The 24,002-nt window shown below is 32.7% G+C and overlaps 1 protein-coding gene across 5 annotated transcripts in view; it reads left to right on the top strand.

The window, feature by feature from the left end:
• Positions 1–926: 926 nt before the first annotated feature.
• The window catches only part of LOC111047800 (mitochondrial uncoupling protein 2), a 59,066-nt gene continuing 35,990 nt past the window's right edge, over positions 927–24,002 (top strand). Inside the window, exons 1-3 of one of the 5 annotated variants that reach the window (XM_039419925.1) lie at positions 948–1,310; positions 2,201–2,203; positions 12,418–12,590. The gene's annotated coding sequence lies outside the window, so the exon portion shown is untranslated. Of the gene's footprint in view, positions 1,311–2,200; positions 2,204–11,331; positions 11,542–12,417; positions 12,591–24,002 lie in introns of those variants that run through there. The other 4 variants (XM_022333650.2, XM_022333646.2, XM_039419928.1 and 1 more) reach the window with 4 other exon arrangements.

Below are 24,002 nucleotides of genomic sequence, written 5' to 3'. Positions count from 1 at the left end.
AAGCTTAAGATTCAACTCTGCAAATTAATTATGATCTTTATCTATATTCGCCTCTATGTGTTGGTGATTAATTATGTTAAATTATTCTCAATCCTACTAAATATTCTGCAAAAAAGTAATAGAACACATTTCTCAAATAATTCATTATTTCAAAATTCAATCAAGCCCATGAAATTTTGCTCCAAATGTATATTTCAAAATGTTGGTAATCTATGAAACAAAAAGTTCTAGACATTCTGCAACAATGTAATCGATATTATAGAAAAAAAAACTTGACCGTTACAACAGCAGATTCAAAGTAGGCCTATTCCTCTATATACACTGTTCAAATAATTCAGCCAATATAACTGTAGCTCGAATTCAACAAATTTAATATGTAAAGCAAATTTTCTAGGCACTCTGCGACAGAGTAGAAGGTAGATTTTCCAATAATGATTATTAAACGAGAATCCAAATTGAATACTGTAAATTTCCGTCTTGCTGTTTACCCTGTTGTCAATATTTGCAGTGGCAGAAGTATTCGGGGGGATTTACAGCATTTAATTTGAATTTTCGTTTAATAATATTCTTATTTCATTAGCATTTAAATAAATGCAATATCTCAATAATTTCGCAATCTGTAAATTTTCCAGTTCAGATAAACTTGTGCAACAACAGATAGGACCTACTCTATTATTTCTAATATCGCCTATCAGCGATTACATTTGCGGAAACAATCTGAATACACTGGATGTGAAATTCTCGTCAGCTGGTAAACAAAGAGTTGTGGTGAACATGGACAGAGTGTGTGTGAGTGTGTGTGTGTGTGTGGTGTGTGTGTGTGTGTGTGTGTGTGTGTGTGTGTGTGTGTGTGTGTGTGTGTGTGTGTGTGTGTGTGTGTGTGTGTGTGTGTGTGTGTGAGTTCGAGTATGTGGGAGAGTGGGAATGAGAAGGATCGACGCTGCAGTGGCCGCTAGGGGCGCAGAACAGACAGCGACTGAGTGAGGGTTTGCCTGCTACAAGAACTACAACAAGGAGTCAGTACTCAGTAGTCAGTTCAGTTGAGGAGTTGACTGTTGACTGTTGAAATCATTCCAGTAGGGCACTAATAACATTGTGTCAGTGCCAGAAGTTGAAGTCTAAACCGGTCTTGCAGTAGCCAGCAGCTGAGTTGATGTTGCTTCTTGGACCGCTGTTATCAGTCAGCTGTTTCTAGTGATAGGAGTGCGCAAGTTTTTTTTAACCGAGCACCCATCAGAGATTCGTTTTGAGTCGCTTACCTGCCAACTCTTGGTTTACGTTGGATAGAGCCACGCATATAGCGTTCAATTGTAAGTACCTACTGACAGATAAACAATGTGTACCATGAAACCATAATGTATTTCCAATCTCGTTTGGCCGAGTGTTTTGTAAATAATAAGGTGCGTACAGATATACGCGCCGCGAACATGAGCAATTCACTTTTAATCAGCTGATGCCAACTTTTTATATCTGTATCTTACCGTTTCTGTAAAAATACAGATACAATCAGCTGATTAAAAGTGAATTGCTCATGTTCGCGGCGCGTATATCTGTACGTACCTATATATTTGAACAGAATGAGTTTTGTGCAAAGGCCAATTCGTTACTTTTGTATTACGGTACTATAATGCATATGAATCATAAGTAACAGTGTATTTATCAAATTTCAATGATTCGATATTTTTATACTCTACTATTACTCATAAAATTGATCAATTGGATACCTATTTAGTTTAAAGTAATCATTGAATGACAGCGACAACTGTCAACAATCTAACTTTTGTAAAAAATATTAAACTATACGGTACTACGGTATAGCTTACGGCATATATCTATGAACTGGTGCCTACTGTATCTATTTAGCATACCTATTACTATCTTTATCCAACCGACTGATATTAATTTTATATTAGTTCAGTTAATCTTGATAATTGTGATCCATTCAAAGTACAAAACCATTACCTACAATACTGTTCATTCTCTTCATATTCTCTATTATCCTCAAGAACTCTTCTCAAATTTAATTATATCGCTCTAAATATTTTGTTCTATTCGTTTGTATTTATCTACATCCATCCAATCAACTCCTTCATGTATTAGATCCTCTTCACATCATCGGTTTTTTTTTCAATGAGACTTCGTAAATGCTTTTTGCAAAATACCAGATTGGATCCAGCATTCTGAGACTCACTATTATGAGATGGTCTATGATTGGTGTTTTTTCAATTTGCAATACCAGTATTTCTTCATGAGTGTCAAAATAGGGTTGGTAATCTGTTTAAGTGATTTCTGTGAACATTTTTGTGCCGAAAGAAAAATTATTATTCTTGGAGCAAAGAGGATGGGATGAAGGATCCTTGTATTCCGATCCTCCTTGCCTGGAGTGTCATAACGACGAGTGTTCTAAGCTTAGGACATAAAATGGAGTGCCTTAACCTTTTGTTAAAATGTAGGAGTGAACTTACTCAAAAAATAATCCTCCTTTTTCAAACATGACTCTATGAAGAATCCATATTCCTAGATTATAGATTCCTAGATTATAGATTATCAAGGAGTAGATCCACATAAACACCGTAGGCCTATTCTATATGTGTTTTAAAACTGAGGAGTCGCAAGTTGTGTGGGCCTTTTTCTTGATTACAGTTAGATGCGATTGCACTTTTATTCTTGAGATATGAACGTGTTTCAAGTTAGGATATCCGGGCAACGATACAGTATGCAGTCGATGATCAATTAGGACCTAATTAATCATAGTTACAGAGTACTTTTTAGATGAAGTATACTTGAAAGTGAAATATTACATTGAATGCTACCTATGAAAAAACTTCCACACATTTTTTCGTGGCTCCATCTATCACGATTACTTCAATCAAACAAAATCCTATATGAACAGTATTTAAAATTTCAAATTCTTGTGAAGATTCAAATTTTGTAAGCAACAATTCTTTTTCTTCCACTCTTTTATCAAATATAGTGTAGGATATCTTACTTTATAGAAAATGTAACTACAGTTGATTTGATACCCAAGTACTAATGGGTAGGAGCAAATAGATTTCTCTTCCTATTGTTTCATACCATTCATGAAACTACACAAATTATTTTTCAGACGAAAAATTTTGGTTACAGTAAAGATTCACCAATTTACTTTTTTCCTCTCTTCGCTAGCGTACATGCAGCTATTATTGCAATTGCAATGATTTAATTCAGGTAATGTAACTCGAAATCAGTGGTTCAAATCCCGGCCCGGGCAAGATATTTTTCTCGGGCCTCTCCCGTGTTTTGGATGGACACGTCGAGTCGTCGGTCCCGGCTGCCTAAAAAGCAGTCGTTAGGTCATGTCAGAGGCCCTGAAATTGATCAGTGTCGAAAATTTGGAAAAAGAGGAATCTGAACACTCTGACACCAGAACTGAGCCAGCCAGGTCACTCGATATTATTATTATTATCATTATTTCAGATCCAGTTATCCATTATATGAACTATTCCGTTGTATTCACGAACTCGTGCATGAATAGTTAAGGTTTCAAAAATACCCACTAATGCTTCAAACTGTCTATACTTTCCCAAGCCTTTAGCCCATATTCCATGGAAAATTTGGAATATAATAGAGCCTAAATATGGAACGGGATGGTGTTCGACAACGTTCCGCTGAGGAGTGTGAGAGAGGGTGTGACCAAGTCCAGCATAGAAGAGAAAGAGAGAGTTATATGGGGAACAGTTTGAGGAAGTGATGAACTCTAGAAATGAATCTATTTTCGTAAACATGCAATTTCCTTGTCACCCTCTCCACTGATGTTGACTGCACTAATTGGTGATGTAAATTTCCACTGAAGAGATACATTTCAAAAGTCCTTATAACAACATTATTGCAGACAATAGTAACAACACATAATAACATTACCGGAACAGCCATAGTTTACATTCGCAATATTGTTCAACATTATTCGAGAAAAAGCCGCGTAGTATATTATAATTTATTATTAATAGTTTACTATTATATTAATGCTATAATTAATATTAATAATTAATCATAGTGTATTATCATTATTTAGAGACTAATAGAAAACTATTCAATAGAAAACTAGTTGGACCTACGATGAAGATCCATTTTTAATAGGCGATAAATTAAATAGGAATTGTTACAGCTAACAGGTGTAGTTACGTTGCAGTATTTTGCTATCGTTGTAAAGCAAGTGCAGTTTATTTCAATTATAATGTAATTCATACAGCAATAAATACCTTATTTTATTCTATGTAAATTGGAATAAGAAATTGTGATATTGATGAAAATGTTGAGATAAATATGTGATATGATACACATACACCTAGTTCTCTTCCTCTTATTGACGTTGTCTCTGCTGTAAAGGCTTTTCGACAGTAAAATTTTATTCATTTATTTATTTGATTATAATATACTTATAGAACGGTAAAATGTTATAATTTTTTACATGCTATATTTAATTGTGGAGAGATTAATACTGCCATGATGATTGTAACCATTTTATATGGAGTTCTATAGAATTATATTATATAATCACATAATAATTTAAAATTACATTAATATTGGGCATATATATGTGATTGAAGATTATAATAAAATTTATTAACGTTATTTAATAACTATTTCCTATAGAAGTATACCGTGTAAATGATTCATATGATTTCACACCTAATGTCGAGGAATTTAGAGAGATGTGATTTAGTGAAAGATGTTTAATGAATTTGAAATATCTTGAAATAATAATTATTTTTCATTGTTGGAATCTTCAGAGCGAATTTCTATACAATAATGTGAAATCGGGGTAATACAGTTTAGAAATTTTACGACTATTTTATGAATACATAAACACATCACATAAACTGCTTTACAAGAAATGTTTATATTGAATAAACAGACCTCCATCTATCACTAGGACTAGTACAGTAATCCGAAGATCAACTCATTGAAATTGGTAAACATATTGACCTAATAATATCTGTACTCAGTCAATATTGAAGCGCGCAATAAGTCAATGCTGATAAGTTGGCCAATGTTCAACATAAAATAAAATACATGTCATGTTTTCATAACAATTGAACATTAGCTATTCATATTGGTGTTCCGAGAGTACTGACTGATAAGGAAGTGTGAGGTATGAGTGGAAAGTACCTAACTGGAATACTGATCAACATAGCTATTGCTCCAATTCAAGTACATGCCAACATAATTCGTAATCTAATGACCTTCGAAGCAACTCTCATGAGCTGTTAGCCCAATAAAATGGACTAGCAGTAATTAACCAGCAGTTTAAAATATGGCTGCAGTATAGTTCCGTCAGTATGGATTGTATGACAATCACTTTATTATCATTATTAGGAACAGAAGGATCCTGGGATTGATTTCCTAGATACTGAAACATACCAAGCAATGTTTGGTACTTAATTCACTGTATCTTTTAAATGTATAATTATATTAATCAAGGTACTGTGGTAATTTATAACAACAATTATAGGAATAATTGAATTCAAATACAAACCACTCCAATTTCACATTACTCATAAGAAATCAATAAGGTATTATTTTTATTCATATTTTTTTAGAAATTATAATTTATTCTTCATTTCATAGTTGAATACTAACACGAAAAATAAAGTTTGGAATGAAACTGAGAAGTCACAGAAATGTTGAGTGTACTCAACAATAACTGAACTCAACAAAAATGTCAAACGAATTTACTATGAGTGTTCAATGTGAGTTCTGATTGGATTGTCCGATATTCTTGTTGATAGTAATTTATTTTCTCATTGTATAGCACAACTGCCCCACTGACAAATGAACTGAATGCGCATTCAATTGTCGAATTGTGTTATTATTACCATCTCTTTTCCATTGTTCTCTCTCTACTCGCTCTCTCACTCTCTCTCTCTCTCTCATACATTCTCTTTTTCTCTCTAAATTACTCGCTCTCATGGCGCCAAGTTCAAGTTTGTTTATCACTGTGTGCAATTTATTCGGTTCAAAAATTGGCACGCTATTCAATTCAACACTTCATGAACTGCATATTCATTTATCGTGCTGTCCTAATAAGCTGTTCATCAAGTGAAAGTCTTTTGTTAGCGAGAAGACCAATAAATTGTTTCGTTTCTATCCTATTCAATAGAATTTATGTTTCAATGAATAATAACAGAATATTAATTGCACCAAATTGATTTGTCCATTGACAATAAAATCGGAGCTTTGTGTGAGATAATTTCCTAAAAAGCAACTGTAAAAAAATAAATAAAAAATAATAATAAAATCGGAGCTTTGTCAGAAACCATAACAACATTGTCGGAAATAAATCATTTATGATAAAAGATTAAATTTCAAAGTTGAAAGGTAGTAAAATGTATTCAAAGCAATTAACTGAAATTTTCATTGCCAGTACAGTTTTCATTTGTGAGTAGTATTTTAATTTTAATGGTGTATGATTTCTGAAATAACGATAACCACTGTGAGTCAGATAAACGAAAAAAATGTATAGATTCCGTATTCTCTTGAAAAAATATCACAAATTCATAAAAAAGTGATAGTAAAGTCATTATTTGTTGATCTCTCACAGTCAGATATTGTGAATATAATTGTTACCACAATATTCGAATGTTGACGAATTCAAATTCTGGTTTTAAACAGTCTTGTTATTGATGTGCAAGTAATTTTCGTGGCATAATAACATAAACAAATCTTCCTCTGGATCGCATCAAGATTAAAAATAGCGCGAAAATTATTTTTGAACTTGGCAATGGTTTTTATTTGAGGCTCTGGAGGCGCTAAATATACTTCCGGATACAAAAACAATAACTTATTCACATCTTTGAAGCCATTAGGCCTGCAAAATCTTTTGCGATGTAACTCAAATTGTTAATACTTAAATTGTTCATCAATTCTTTTAACTGTAATAAGATGGGTGTTCCCCCGACTAGTTGTCACCTCCTTAGAAAGGAGACAAGTAGACGGGGATGGCTCACGTCTACATGACACCTTGCACCTTGTGGCGTCTAGGTGTCACCCCGACTACTTGTCACCTACAGAGCACCAGTTGGCACAACTTACACTCCTGCGGCGTAGGGAGGAGGGATCAAACAATTTTTATTACTGGTTATGATGTAGAATTGAATTCTTAGCACTTTTGGTTCAGTAACATTTTCCCGTCAAACACATTTTGTTCAGTGATATTTTCCCGTCAGACGCACCGTTTACGAGTAAATTGAGCCTAATGCTAGGACAGTCAAATTCAAGGATAGTGTATAGCGTAAGGATAGTAAGGATAGTGTATAGTGTATAGTGTATAGTCTATATACCATTCTTGAGTCAAATTTTCATCCATCAATGATATGGCAGATGAAGCTATCAGTCTGATTATCAACTGAGGTATTTCATGAAGTCTGGTAGTTAATATGAGGAGAAATAATTATTCATATACACTATTGCAATCAGACCATAAAAAGGCCAATGAGAATCTTCAAGTTGTGTCTGTGTCTTCTACACTCACAGACACTGTTCAAACAAATTTTATGAGTATGATTATTAAGAAGAGTAGTGTGTTGCCATATCTATCACCGTAAATATTAAAGGAAAGAAATAATTTCTCGAATTCCTGGGCATATTATAGTAAATAAGTGGCAATGAGAGTAAATATGAGATAGGAATTGAGGCTCACTCACAAAGACATGATGTTGAAAATATATTATTATATCGAAATTAGGAATCTTAATGCCTTTTCATATAGAACTTGATAGTTTGGCTTCATTTTCCAACTTTCAAATGAAGAGTCAGCCGGAATGGTGATTACTTGTAGAGTGGAGTCAAGGGGATAGGTTGTCCTGACCGTAGACGACTACTTGTATCCCCGTAAAAATATGTACCATTGCCGTCAAGTTGTCTCCCCGACTACTTGACACCTACTGGACCGGAGGTGCCAAGCTGCCAACTAACTAGTCATGACCGTAAACGACAACTTGACACTTGGCACCCTCGCGACAGGTCCAATAACAATAACAATAGTCCCCCCGACTAGTTGTCACCTCCTCAGAAAGGAGACAAGCAGACGGGTATGGCTCACGTCAACTTGTCCCCTAAAAACCGGTTTTAAAAGGGACAAGTAGTCGGGATGGCACCTAGTCGCGTACCCGTATTTGCTAGAGTGTATAAAAGCTAGAGGGTTCTTGTTCCGCTAATATCTATGGAACGCTCATGAATGAACTTAATATATAGGTCAATCTATAAGAAAATATGCATACAGTATAACTTCCCCAATTTCGTATGAATAAACTAGTGACCCCCTGGGTTGGAGAACGCGCTCAAGAACTGTTGTATTGTAATCTTTGAACCCCGCAACTTCAAATTATACAGAGTTGGTGAAAATAACGGAAACAGTTAAAGACTACTCTGTCGCTTCAACATTTTTGTCTCTCATATGAATCCAAATTAATTTTTTTCAAATGATACTTGATTTTTATACAGAGTTCCAAGAGAAAATGAAGCAAAAACCGCACATTGATATCTCAACCCGTATCAGTGTTTTATGTAAAAAGTTGTATATTAACCAGCCTTCCGGATAGCATCAGCTGATGTAATAGATGAATGAATGGAAAAACTGTGTTAATTGCATGCAATGAATTCTTCATCTCACTAAATTACGAATCAAAACCTTTTTCTCATATGCACTTTTAATGTTATTTTTATATCCTGAAAAAGTCGAAAGAGTGAGTCAACTTTGTTGTCCAACGAACTTGATCTGTAAAAAGGTTTGAAGTTGATTGATCAATTCTTTCTTAAGTTATTGTAGAACATACAAGCAAATGGACATCGACTTTGGCCTTCAGTAAGTCAAAAGTGAGAACTTGCTAACGCTCGTTCAACAAAAGGAAAGTATTTATACTACTGCACTGTATGATACCATAGACAATACAGAAAAGATGGATAATCTTTTTTTCTTTAGGGCTACTTATTAATATTATAAATAAAAATAAAAATCCTAGTACCTACCCTTTTTATATTTTATCTATTATTCATACAGATTATATTTTTATCCATAAAATATAGGTATTATGCTATCTTTTCTCTTTCTCTTTGAAGATACATTTTTTTAAAATTCTCAATTCTTTAATAATGCATATTTAATCTAACTGGAACTATGGATCATTATTCCCATGAAGCAGAACTTTCTCAGGCCATCTTAAGAGTACGGTATTCGCTTCCAATTCAATTTTTGTATTCAATGGCTACGCACTTTGATAATAAAAAGCATGAGAGCTCACTCATTGAAGAGTTTATTAAGTGACATAATAACTCAGCAAAAAATTGAGAATCTCCTGGTAATACAAACTGGGCATGGAACTATGAAAACATTGATATTTCTATATATCTTGTCTTCTACTGAGACAATGGTTTTGTTTTCATCCCTATTTGATTATTTGTTGACCGAGTGAAGTGAGGTCTAAGATTCAAGTCGACGGTTTTGCATTTCTCCTTATGTTTATATGTTTATATTTACGGTATTTATGTTCCTCATTTACAGCGAAACGCAGCAATAGATTTTCATGAAATTTGACAGGTATGTTACTTTTTGAATTTTGCGTCGACGTATACATACGGTTTTTTTGAAATTTTGCATTTTAAGAATAATACAAAAGGAAAAGAAGTCTCCTTCGAACGCCAATATTACCGTACCGTAGAAATCAGACTTTAGATTTATTCATCATAAATCAGCTGTCAATTGGACTATAATACTACCCGTTCAAAAACATCGAACATCTTGATAATGTATCCTTCCATCAACGTTAGTAGACAGTTGACTATAATACTACCCGTTCAAAAACATCGAACATCTTGAAAATGTATCTTTCCATCAACATTGTAGACAGTTGCAGCCAGACCTGATAACAGCTCTCACACTCACATTCCGGGACGACACGTCACGGTACGATAGGACAGAAAGCTCTTTGTTTATTTAGAATTTTTTATAGACATTTTAAATTGATAAATTATTTAATTATTTTTGAGAAAACATAACAACAGGTCAATGTAACTTACTGAGCGCGAGGTCTACTGTTCACAGAACTACTAGTAATGCTATAGGGAGCTGCATTTTCGTATTCATTCAATTAAGAAGCTTGATCACAAGATAATTATATCACATCAACTGAACCCATGGATAAAGAATCCAAACAGTTTTTATCATGTTGTATTGTTTTAGTCACTTTGCTTTAAAGAATAAAAATCTGTCAATTTTTTGAAGAACCATTACGGTATCCTATTATATTAAGCGAGCAATTTCTGTATACATCTGGTTATTTTTATATTCGGCTATTTTTATATCTGGTTATTTATGTTTGACGGATCTCGAAAACGGCTCTAACGATTCTCACAAAATTTGGAACATAGTAGTTTTATGATAAAAAGACTCGATTGCACTAGGTCTCATTCTTAGGAAAACTCGCTGAACGACATTAAAAGTATGATATTAAGTACGACATTAAAAGGATGATTCATCCTTGGAAAACAGATGATAATTTCGTCGTCTCTCGATAACAGAAGATGCGTAGTGTGCCTGTGTGGGAGAGAAACAGAATTATTTCCAGCTGTGTAATCATAATCAATTAGCGAGAAATTTTATCTAGCTAGACAATTCAATCGATTTGATCAACATAATCTGATTTGTTGACAGGACATGACAATCCTCCTAAACTAGAGTATATCATAATTTTCAAAGTTGATCATTATTTGACAATTTCAAGTGATTAGTGAGTGTTATTTTGTTATTTAATTTAGTTTGTATATCATCTAAATTATATATTTTTTGTTTTCAAATGTTTGAACATAAAATTAAACCTGAATTCAAGTGTATGAATCATAACCTACTTTCTGGACTATTTATAGTGTATAAATCAAAATTCAGGAAAGAAACAGTTTTGGGCTGTGCTGTTAGTATTTCCCCAATCATTTTGAAGAATTATGTTTGGTTTATCAAAAGTCAATAAATAAATAACGAGCGAAGCTCGGTGCCCCGATATTCTTTATATACAGTACATTATGGTAATTGACATTATTAAGCTAAATGGAATACGAAATTCAAAATTTATCAGATGGAAATATTCATAATTTATCACTTTTTTGCCCCCTTCTACCGTAGGTAAGAAAAGTATTGCTCTCACAAAACTATAGAGCTACTCTATTTTTATTTTAGTATAGGCTACTTCTGGTATTTATTGAATAGGAAGCCTCAATGTTTGTTTTATAAGGAATACTAATAGTTAAGAATAATAGTTTAAAGTGAATCTCAGTGAAGTAGGATAGAAAAACAGCTGGAAAATACAATATTTTCATACATTTTATGGTTATAAAATTAGTTCCTACCATAAAATTTTTATATACCATTTTTAAGAAAATTATGTACAGAAAATTTCAATTGGATTAAAATAATTAAGGGCTTTATGATCAGAAAATTTTATAATTTTACATAATATAACAATAATTCTAATGGAAAACTACTGGTATAACATTCACAATGCTCAAAACAAGGTAAATTTGTACTTTTATTTGTATTTTGATTTGAACTTGAATCTTATCCTTTTGATGAAATTTGTTGAACACATATTGATATTGTGGAAGTTTTCCGTAATGAAGAAAAGTGATTGAACTGAGTTATTTTTCCAAATAAAATGCAACTGAGAATCGTCAGCGCAGTCATTCTCAATGTTATACTTTTTAAATATTTTTATTGAGAAGAGTATAAAACTTTTTAATATAAAAATTACAACTATACTCATACTAAATAAGCTGTAAATTTAAATAGTTACAGTAACCACTAATACTTCAGTCAACTATAGCCTACAGATGAGTATTTTTTTCAATTTTGCGTTCACTTATTGCAAACTCAATATGATAAACATTATTCACCATCATTTAAAGATATAGGTTAATTGTAAGTATAAAATTGAGATACAGTAAAATAGTTTTAGCTAAACTGACACATTGGTTCGCTTTGTATCTTTTGAATATAACGCTAGGGCGCTTTATTTTTTCCCCGGTTTTATAGAAAATATATAACATTTTGACGATATCTTAGTGAGTTACAAATTGAGACATTCTGCTAGACTTGAACCACTTTTTTCTATTCGATTAATAAATTCAAACAAATTACAATAACAAGTTGTTTTTTGTAAAAAAACCGGTATATGATTAAGTTTACAAGCAAGGAGAGATGTGAATAATGAGGATTAATTCATTAACATTTTTAGAAATGAAATGTTTGTCACGTGTATCAATCATTGATAATCCATCGATTTTTTTGGAAAGAAACAAGTCTCAACAATCAGTTCATATCTACTACTGAACTGCGCACCTATTTTCATGTTTGAGTATGTCACTTGACAAATGACAAACTCTCTTTTGCAGGGGAAGAGCGAACCTCATCGCCTGGCTCAAGAGGAAGATTACTGGGAGAGTTGAGAGTGACACAGTCTCAGCCGCTCAAAGCTGAAACACTGACAACTGATCACTCAAGCTCCAAGTCTTGGCCTGACATACGGTAGGCCTACACTCCACGATCAACACTCGTCTGAATGACAGTAAGTGACACCTCTTGACTCTTTCAATATTTCTTATCTCTTATGGTGAATTATTACTGCCTACTCCAAATACTATAATCATTACTAATAGTAAGAATACTGCGGATGTTGCCTTTTCTGTGTGGTACCACAGAAATAAACCATGTTAGATAGGAATCAAATTAAAAAGGAGAAAAGGATTAATATTAGTGGTTTTACGTTATAACAAGCCATTAGACGTGCAGCCGTAAAGAAATTGAATAGTAAGAATAAATATTAAATCTATCTATAATGTAAATTAGGTAATCTATTATTCGATTATCTTATGATATGATAACGATGATCTTATATATTGGATAGGTAATTTGAAAAGTATGGATAAAAGTGAATATGAATATAATTTCATCGAGTAAAGGAGCGAAAATTATAAAACATACAAAACAGTTAAGGAAAAAAACAAGGATTGATTGGAAATTACTGTCAATATTATACATTAGTCATAAAAATGTATCGTTTCATACATCATACAGGTGATATACACTCAGCCTCGGGCATTAAAAGTCACAGTATGTACCATTAGCTGTGTAATATCGGGGGATCGGGCTTCGCTCTGGAGTACAAAAGCATAGAAAATTTATTAAGAGGAAATTATAAAATATATTTATGGTTTATACAGGAAGGTTTTATATCCAATCACAGAGTGGATTGAGATTAATTCCCAGTAGAATGCAAAAATCTCTCTCACAATGGCCCGGTTGCACAAAAGCAGGTTAAATTTTAATCCTGATTAGTTTCACATAAATCAAATCAGAGAAGGTCATTTTAAAAAGACGGCTTCCCAGATTGGTTATCCTGGATTAATCAGGGTTAAAATTCAACCGGCTTTTGTGCAACCGGCTCTAAGTACCTGATTGAATGATTGCAATAATAGTTCAACAGCTGAGTCATAATTTTGCTCCAGTCCCACACACATGCACTCGCTCACTGAAATACACACGTATTTCCACGTTATTCTATAGTAATTTTATGATTGAATCAATTATTTTTTATTATGATTAGGTATTATATTGTATTAATGACGTTTCCAATTGCTATATTTTATGTGCTCAAGTGAATAAAAACATTCTTATTACTATCCACTCTCTTCCATTATCAACAGACGACGAAATTATCAGCTGTTTTTCCATGGATGAATAATTATTTTTCTTTAAATATCCTTCAGCGAGTTTTGCCAGGGATGAGACCTAGTGCAATCGAATTTTTTATGTTATAAACAGAGGTACTGTGTTCCAAATTTCGTGAGAATCGTTAAGCTGCGTTTACATCAAAGATATTAACAAAATGTAAATAACTTAATCCTATAGATTCTATTGAATTCAACGGAACTTGACAAACACATATGTTCATCATGTGTATGATAAGTTGTGTTCAATGTAATAGAATCTATAAGGATTAATTTATTAACATTTTTTTAAAGCTTTGGTGTAAACGCAGCTATAGAGCCGTTTTCGAGATCCGGTGAGATACAAACGTATAAACAGAAATTGCTCCTTTAATAGTAAAGGATTATTTCAGTCGCCAATATTGAATTTGATTTACCGTAGCCTTTTTCCTGCAATCATTTAATTATTGTGTTGCCACTTATATTCCTTATTAACGTATCCGTCTCTAATACAAATTTTTTTCTTAAAAATTTCAATTCTATTGTGGGTTGCTTTTGCGTTGAAGGAAGCATTGAGAATCACTGTAATGGAATATAATAGGCTAACTATCCAATAGAATATTAGAAATTGTTCAACTAGAACTGTTTCTCATGGTTGTAACACTATGATGTCAATTTCTATAAAATTGACTGAATTTAGATCCTTGAAATTTCTCATGGCATTGCCTCAAGAACATTTCAAGGTTTGAGCCGCTCCAATACACAATTTTTTAATGGAACAAATTGAATTATTGATAGCTTATGACACGAATGACAGGTATCTATACTTGAAAGTGACTCCTGCACTTCCATTTCTGTATCAGCTTATGGAAAAAATAAACATTGTAACAGTAATTTCATGTAGCAAGCTTTTGCCATAGAAATATAGGTACTAGTATAATGACAAAAAGGATAATTATATAACTTATGTTAAGAATTTAATTATGCATAATTTGCAATGAGCTATTTGTGAAAGAAGCACTGGTTTATAATACGTGGAATGTAGGCTACCTATTATCTCTCAGATTTTAGTTCGGAGGTATATAACCTATTGAAGTAGATACATATAATCTGGCCTATGATATATTATATCTAACACGCTAGAATAAATATTAAGAATTGATAGGTAATATAATGAATAGTTCCGTAAGAAATATTATTTAACATAATATAGTCAGAGCCTTCTTCTTGAACAATATGAAAATTAAGTTATTCAAAAATTTTATTTATACTTGTAAATACTATGATAAAACAAAGTGTGGTTCAAAAGTAAACAATTTTCACAAAATTCAGCATTCAGAACTGTCGGCCTATTTATAAGAATGCTATGGAAGATTTTAGCGAAGCACGCTTTGGATGCCTAGCTACCATCTGAGCTCTTGACATTTTTGAGATTGCGGTTTCTAATCTCGTCAGTTGGATGAAATCCGTTTCTAGATAAGACCAATTTTCTCATTGCTCAATAATTTTCAAAAGATTTTTATTAATTGAGTGCAAAAAAACTTGTTTATATATTACTAAACTGTATAATAATTAAACTTTGTTTATATAGTAAATAATTTTGATTACCGTACTCCATTGATAATTTCTATGATTTTAAAGCATTTTTATCTGAGTCTACCATCAGATGAGATAGCCACTTTGCCCACTGTTAAACTGTAGACAGAATGAAGTCTCCAGAGCGTATACTATACTAGCCAGACTATACTAGTGCCTACTAGCCAGACACTATAATGTGGACTATGCTTTGTGTATGTATCAGTGAATCTCAATAAGATTCATCCGGAGTAGAATGTCTCTAAATGCTCGAAGAGGCGGTTTTTATTTTGTAAACCTGTAGTTTGTTATCACTGGCCTCCATTAGCGCCACTTATTTATCTTGTGCCACTCCAGTCAGGATCGAAATCTCTCCTCAGGATCGTCTACTTTGACAACAAAGCCAGGCGCCCACCTCAAAATGACAGCATCTTGTTGAAAGGGAAGCATTGATAATTATTTTTTTGGCGCTGACTGTTTTAAGTGAATCTCACTGTACCAGCTTTCTCCTAGGAGCTTGTGATATATGTGTACAGTGAATAATAAATTCATTATTGGAAGCAAGCTGGAAATCCTTGGCTGTAGATATTCAAATTTAAAATTACGACACTTTTGTGAAAAGAACACATATGTTTAGGTTTGATTTTTCTCCTGAAATTGATGCTAGAAGAGCTTCAATGCTGCCAAGTTTTAGATAGAATACAATGTACACCTATCTATTAAAGTAGGCCTCTATTCAAAATAAACTTTAATTTCTCATGGCTTTGTATTTCTCATGGCATTGTTTGGTTACAACCAAACTTTTTCTATGTTTTTTGTCAGTTCTATGAAGATTAAAAATGGATAAATAAATGAGCAAATAATAATAATGTAGCCTACATTAACCTATAATTTCATTAAATTTTACTTCATTACCCATAATACAATAATGGTTATAATGTAATTTAAATTACAACAATACCAATAGTGCAGGTTCATGATCGTTGATCATGATATAGGTAACACCTTTCTTTATTCAAATGATTTTGTCCTTGTTTATTTCCCAAATGAAAACAATGCCTGGCAGCTATGGTTGAATGTACTAGCAGGATAAACTTTCTTAGATTATCACTACATCTAACAATATAACAATGGTAATGCCTCAAAGAGAGGAATTTATTCTTGGAAATTACTCTCAGCTCTCAGTGAAAAGCTTCATTACTCTCATATTCTCGAAGTACTGTCGATATCCACAAATTATCTTTTCACGAAAATTCTGTTATATCGCCATAATAATGTACATTATTATACAGAAGATATAGAAAATACTTTTTTATGCAAAAATATTTTTTTATACTAGCGTCGTATGACAAACATTATTTTTATTGGGTTCTACACTAAATAGTTTGTAAGGTAAAAAATGAATTTACAAGATCCATTTTCAAGTTCCTAGAACCTACAAGATGTAGGTAGATTTCGCTTTTTTTAAATATCCTACACATCAGTTATTAAGTAGAAATGGATTAAAAATTATTGAGAGTGGATAGATATATTATTGAATACTGTATTTTTCAAGTGCAAAAATACTGTATCGAGAAATAACATGTGTCAAATCAAGGTCATCATTAAAACCTCCAAGCTCTCTCCCAGCTATTAAAAATAGTAATAATTTTATTACTACCGCCCATTGATTTCTTATTCAATACCAATAACTAACTCTCTATGTGACCTGCTGGTAAACGTGATTATTTGACTCGTGTCTAATAAATAAATGCAGCTATCCAATTAAACCAGTTCGTTCAGTGGCTAGTACACCTTGAAATGACTCAACAGCATTGTTTTGTTTTATTCAACTAAGTTATTTCAATCTTCAAGTTCGGTGGAGTAACTATAAGGCTCATATTGTTCATACTACTATACGGAATGCATGAACAAAAAATCTCTTTTTTGGATTCAGGGGACCTTGAAACTTATAGAAATTTAGAAATTGGGGTACCTTAATTTTCTGGAAATCAATACTTTCCTTACCTATGGTAATAGGCCAAGGAAAGTAAAAACAACAATTGAAAGTGATTATTCTTGGAAGCCGTTATTTTTATAATTCTCTCAATTTTCTCAATGTGGTGAATTGTGTACCATTACTGTTCTTTACGGTATTTCAAATAAGGTACGGTACTGGAGAGATTAATCTTACCGTACTTAATCGCTACCTCCGTAAACAAAGCCGTAGTGCATTCGTGTAACGTCAGCACAGGTAGGGTGTCTACACCAATAAAAACACTAGCTGATATAGATCAGCTGAAATCAACGAATTTTTATTGGTGTAGGAGACCTACCTCTGATGATGTCACACGAATGCACTATGGCTTTGTTCACGGAGGTAGTGACTTAATCAAGAGAGGTAGTTCATACAGTATCGTAGCAGAAGCTCTCTTCAAAATTAGAAACTCATTCCGCAAGAAAATATTTTCGGGATTCTGCAAATTAAAAACTATGCTAGCCGTCTTTTGAAAAGTTCGATCCAAGTAAATTAGAACATTTTCCAATGTCGTTTATTGTTGAATGGAAAACCTTGAATCATAGACAACATCTATTTCTTCCGTAGCTAAGTTTATGGAGCTTTTGATTACATTCTGCTTTTTGCCTATGGTAACATCAACTTTTTTATCAAATTTCAAATACTTCAAATAATCATAAATGATTTCACACAGAAATCAATAATTAAAGGTTTGAATGAATAGCTTCCTATTTTTATCAAGATGTGCACATTACAAATAATTTATTACATTCATTTCTCCTCCTGGATTGTAGTGCTAACAAGTAAAGGTCTACGTAAGTCTTGTTTGAGTGAAAAGGTACATCCATTGTCCATGAATCCATGTTCAAAAAAGAACATCACATGTTCTATTGAGGCTAATAAAAATACTCTGATCTACTCATCTTCACTGCTTACTACAGTAGTCTATTTGCTTATAAAAAATGAGATTACAAAGAAAATTAATTTATGTATTATGTTTTCTCGTATTATCTAGTTCCCTTATTATGTCCAGTACAAAATAATTATAATGTATATTACTTTGTGAAGGATTTGAATCTTCAGTACAGAATCCTAGTTGGAAAAATGAAAATTTCAGAATATTATATTATAGGTCAATATTATATTATAGGTCAATGAAAATTTCAGAATATTATATTTCACTTGTGGAATGGATAAAAAAATATATACATATAAACAAGATCATCTTTTCTGAAGCATAGTACGAGATTGAATGATTGAATCAAATTCAATGTCGGTAAATGCAAATGTGACCTACTTTTTTATAATTATTATATAATCTCATATAATATGAAATGACACTATCATATTTTATGAAATTTATTTATTCATTAAAAATTGAGTTGTTATCATCATCAAACCATAAACGCTAGTATCAAAGTACAGGCATATAAATTTCACTAGTAAAATTATTTATAAATATTCTTATCATAGTTTTGTGTGGTAAGGACGCATATTTGAACTGCTTTTATTCAAAAGTGTAGAGAACAGAAGCTCAAGAGCTATACATGATATCCATAAGTCAATAGCAGAGACAATAAATATATATAACTTATATATATAACTTAAATATATAATACATAACTTACGCTTATCCTTCATCTATGTCAATAGTCAGTAAATGTTTGGAATAACCGGTTATTCAACTCATCACTGATTGCTCTATACTTCCGTGATGGAAGAGAAGCACATCTTTTCTATACTTATTTACCATCTATTATTACTACTTAAGTATTTTACTATAGTACAGCGATTCCCAACCTATATGCTTGGCGTGGCGAGTGGCGACCCACCTTCGGATATTTTTCCATCTTCGGTACTCACTACAATTACCCAACCCCCTGCCCCCATCAGCAAATTTATTTATAGATTTGATGGAGATTTTCACTAAAACAATGAAAACTTCTTACAAAACTCCTTAAAATCGTTAATTCCAGCAGTGATGCTGCGATAACTTATAAAAATACTGTACCAGTGTACCACTCGATCGTATTAGAGGTACTATCTATATTCTCTTTGTTTCACGAGGTTATGCATCACACTGCCTGTTCCGAACCTCTGTGCCTCTAAAATCAACGTATCTCTCCCTATGACGTCCGCGATCTCTTCCTCCAAATAGCTGATACAACCCGGGGATCCGGTCATAACTCATCCTATTAAATTGCTCCAACCAGTCACTCCTGTTCCCATTTATTTTATCTCTTATAGCAAAGATGTTGAGCTGATTCCGTAAATGTGAATGAATAAAAATGAAGTTTTATTCTCAATAAGCTTAATACAAGAAAATGTTAAATACATGCATATCAAAAACAAATAAACAAGTTCATAATATATACAGAGCTGCATAGTAACGAATCACAAATTAAAATTGATGTTACCTATTGAGAAAAATACAATCCAGCACGTAAGATGGAACTTACGGACCGCTGGAGGGAGTCTTTATAAGCGATCTTTTCTGCTACATTCATATGTTCTAGGCTACAGAGGAATCTCATCTCTGATACTTACAACCTGCTCTCATCACGCTTGGAAAATACCCAAAAGTAACCATGTTTCGCTTCCATACAAGAGTAGGTGCCGAAATCGTACTGTAAAACTTAATCCTTGTTTCCTTGGATGTACTATTCCTTAGATTTTGATGGATTGTTTCACATATGTGTTGGAACCTATGCATTATGTTGTCCTCATCTTCAACATGATTGCTATTTGAGGTTGAGTCGGGTGAGGTAGGTCAGTGGAGGTGGTTATTATTCAATGGCCGCGTTACCAGCGCTGCGCAGGTCAAGTTGAGTGATGTGGCCGCTACCTTGCAGCATTTGTATGAGGTTTACTCCCTTAGACGTATTGCTTTCACCACAGCTTGGAGCCAAACAAGTCTATCCGATGAAAGAGATTTTATTCCCATTTTTATTTATGCCTTAGTTTTGAAAAATGAAAATAACGATTTTAAAAAAAGAGTTCAAAATTATAGGTACACCGTATACATATTGTATTATACTGTTGTAAATGTGCTTTTGTAATTAAAACTTTATTCATTAAAAGTTTACATTGAACAAGATAAAAATAAAAATACAACATCATCATTTTAACATCTCTCATAAAACTCTAACTTAAAAATCTAACTAGTTATTTACTTGTAAACGTTCGTTGCTAAAACAGTCACCTTGACAACCGTGCTCACATGATATCCATCCACGTAGGACTAGCCTACATCACTATACCCCCCTTATTGATATTGGTCTCCAATATCCAGATTTCCTTGATAAGATGGTAGACAACTAATGTGTACAACCTTTGGTTTGATTCTCCATTCAGATTTCTTGATCCTGTACACAATATCCTCTTTACAATGTGGTACGGGCCTTCTCTTGCTCTTACTAATTAAGAGCAAAAATTTTTTATTTTTAATTTCCAAATTCAATTCGTGCGAATAACAAACTTGAACAATTATGTATAGCAGCATTTGATCCTCCACCTTGTGGGCTACATCGCGTCCCCACCAACGATGTCTCAAACCTCTAAATCGGACAATACCCTGCTCAGCCAAACCTCAGGACAAACACACTTCCTCCCTGCCAGACAGCCATGCTTCCGCAGTTCCGGACAGATGTGCTTCCACTCAGCTACATGCTGAGGACTGAGGAGTCCCATTCGAGCTAGTGACATCCTCACTTGCTCCTGTTCTTCTCACTTATGCATACCCTAATGCATGTCGTAACCACACACCATATGTGTGACTTCCTTGAGGCACCAGACAATGTTGCTTCCGACGGTCTGTTGCTTCCAACTATTTATCTGATACTCTAGGTCGAGTGATAGATATACCCTTCTCATTTTGGAATTGTCATTGAATAACTTTTAATATTTAAAACCATTTCACAATCAGTCAGATCATTCTCAATTCATCTATTCGAATAAAATCATTCTTCATCAGAAAGAAATCTAGAATCATGAAATCTTGTTTTAAAATTCATAAAATTTTTAAATCAGTCATACCAGATTTCAAGAACATTGACTTCAATTATTGCCTGTAGGCCTATCTCTTGTAAGCCTGATCACGTGATCAGATTCCCCAGTGAATCACAATAACTTTTGGCACGCTAAAAATGTTATACATAAATCTCAGAGCAAACCTAAAATGTTCATCAAAGTCCAGAGCAAACCAATGGCAATGCTTTTTCTAAAATTCATCTAGCATCTTTTCTTTTTCGCCATCAACACTAAAATAAATAATCTCAAACGGTTTTAAAACTTTCCTCGATTTCCTGTTGCAAATTTTGTTCCATATTTTAGATACAAATTCTTGCATACCTTCTTTTATCGAATTCACCATCTCCCTTTTTGATCTTGTTCTTGTTTTCATGTGAAACTTTTTTTTGTGTAACAAACTTTTAGCACAATTATTCTTTTAATGATTAAATTCCACTTCTGACACCAATGTTGTAAATGTGCTTTTGTAATTAACACTTTATTCATTAAAAGTTTACATTGAACAAGATAAAAATAAAAATACAACTTCATCATTTTATCATCTCTCATAAAACTCTTCATAAAACTCTAACTTCAACTTAAAACTCTAACTTGTTATTTACTTGTAAACGTTTGTTGCTAAAACAGTCACCTTATTGACAACCGTGCTCACATGATATCCATGTAGGGCTAGCCTACATCAATAAATCACTGTTGTAGCCTATATAATAAACAAATATTACTGTAGGCTACGTAATAAAATACTATAGTGAGGTCCACGTTATAATACCAGTAGTGTTTGATTGACAATGATATTGCTATCCTTGTCTATCAGTCAACAAAGCGGATAGCGCTATCTCTTTCTCGTTTTGCTCTGTTGCCTGATCGTCTTTTCACAATGTAGAATTAATAATTAATTAACAAAATACTTTATCTAAATTATGAAAATTCATTATGGTATTATTGAAAAATATAATCTATTGCCTAATAAAATATAACCTTATTGATTATTTCAAACGAGAATGAACAGTTAATATTACATCAATAAACCTGTATCAGCTACCGTCACTATATGTAGGCTATTGGTACTGATCTAAATAATTGTTACGATTATTGCTTCGAAAACTTAGCTTGATCAATTTTCTAAAAATCAAACAGTTAATTAGCTTCAATCTTCAGTTTATTGAGAATGTTGATGAGAATTATAAATGATGAATCAACCAAATGCATTACCCTAATTACGTCAAATGTTCAACTGTTCAATATCTACACTCATCAAATAGGCCTAGGTAATTTAAATTTTAGTGAGGATTTTTATGATTATCAAAAGATGAATTTGGAGAATGCGTCAACTAAAAGTAGTAATGAATGTTTTCAAAAATCAAGCTTCAATTTGGGTGAGGATGGTGATTATTAGCGAGAAAATTAACAAGAACGTCACTAAAGCCTTGGAACAACTCCATTTTTTTCAGCTTGTCTATCATTTTAGATCGCGATCGTTATTCCAGTGTCAAAATTTGAGGATGCAGGTTTCAATCGCGTATTTTCTCTATGACGTCTATAATAGGGTATGACTGGCAGAATGGCAACTGGAACCTGTTATACAGTTCCGACGCAACAAGACTGTTCTACTTGCCCAACCAGTCTGTGGTCATGAAAACACTTCAAAATTCAAAATATCGCAAGCCTATTTGTAGGCAATATATTATAAATACTAGTGTCTTTAATCTTAAGTAGTTTATTGGGTCATCCTTAACTATCATCAACAATGTTTGTAGAATATTCTCCTTTCTGGTCAGATTTATAATAATTAAACAAAAATTTTATTCACATAATGATCGCATATCAATTCTCCCCTTCCAAGACAAAAGTGAAGGAATGATATGTAAGTTCGAATTATTCTTTTATCATAACAGGGTATGATTAATATAAATTAATAGTGTAGTACCGTATATGATAATATATTATAGTTTATATTAATAGAAGTAGGTTCTTATTAGATGGTAGTCTAATTTCACAAGGCACCTCACTGGAACTTGAAAATAGGCTACATCATATAAGTTCAATCAACAAGGTCGGTGTTCAAATATAAATCTATCTTCTTCTTTCATTTAAGGTCTAGGCTCTTCCCTATGTTCCGACCCACAACAGTATATTACATCTAAATCTATAACAGTTTACATTCTAATCTATATTATATCATACAATAATATAATATTATATCAATATTATACAATAATATCTGGTCTAATCTTTACAATCTATTACAGTCTAATCTGGTACAATATTTCTAAAATTTGAGTAAAATTTTTTATTGGTAGGGTATAGCTACCATTTATAATATAGTGTAAAATATTATAATATGTCACTTTCAGATATTGCTATTCTAGTAGGTACAACAATAAAGTATAGTAAATTATAATAGTATATGAGAAAAAACAATTAATATAAAAATGCAATAGTCGTATATTGTACGGCATAATGAACACAGTTCATCATTGATTACTATGAACAAGTCTTTCGACTTGACGTGTTTGAATTTGAAAAGTTTCAATTTCTTTTCTAATGTGGTCAATTTAATCTAGCCTAAATGAAATTTCAAAAAACTTGGAATGATAGTTTTATTATTAGATCTGATTGAAGTTAATGAAAATATAGACATAGTATCTCCCATCTTGATAGTAGGCCCACT

Source organism: Nilaparvata lugens, chromosome 2 (assembly GCF_014356525.2).
Source record: "Nilaparvata lugens isolate BPH chromosome 2, ASM1435652v1, whole genome shotgun sequence".
Classification (NCBI taxonomy): Eukaryota; Metazoa; Arthropoda; class Insecta; order Hemiptera; family Delphacidae; genus Nilaparvata; species Nilaparvata lugens.
This window is presented reverse-complemented; position numbering and strand designations above follow the sequence as displayed.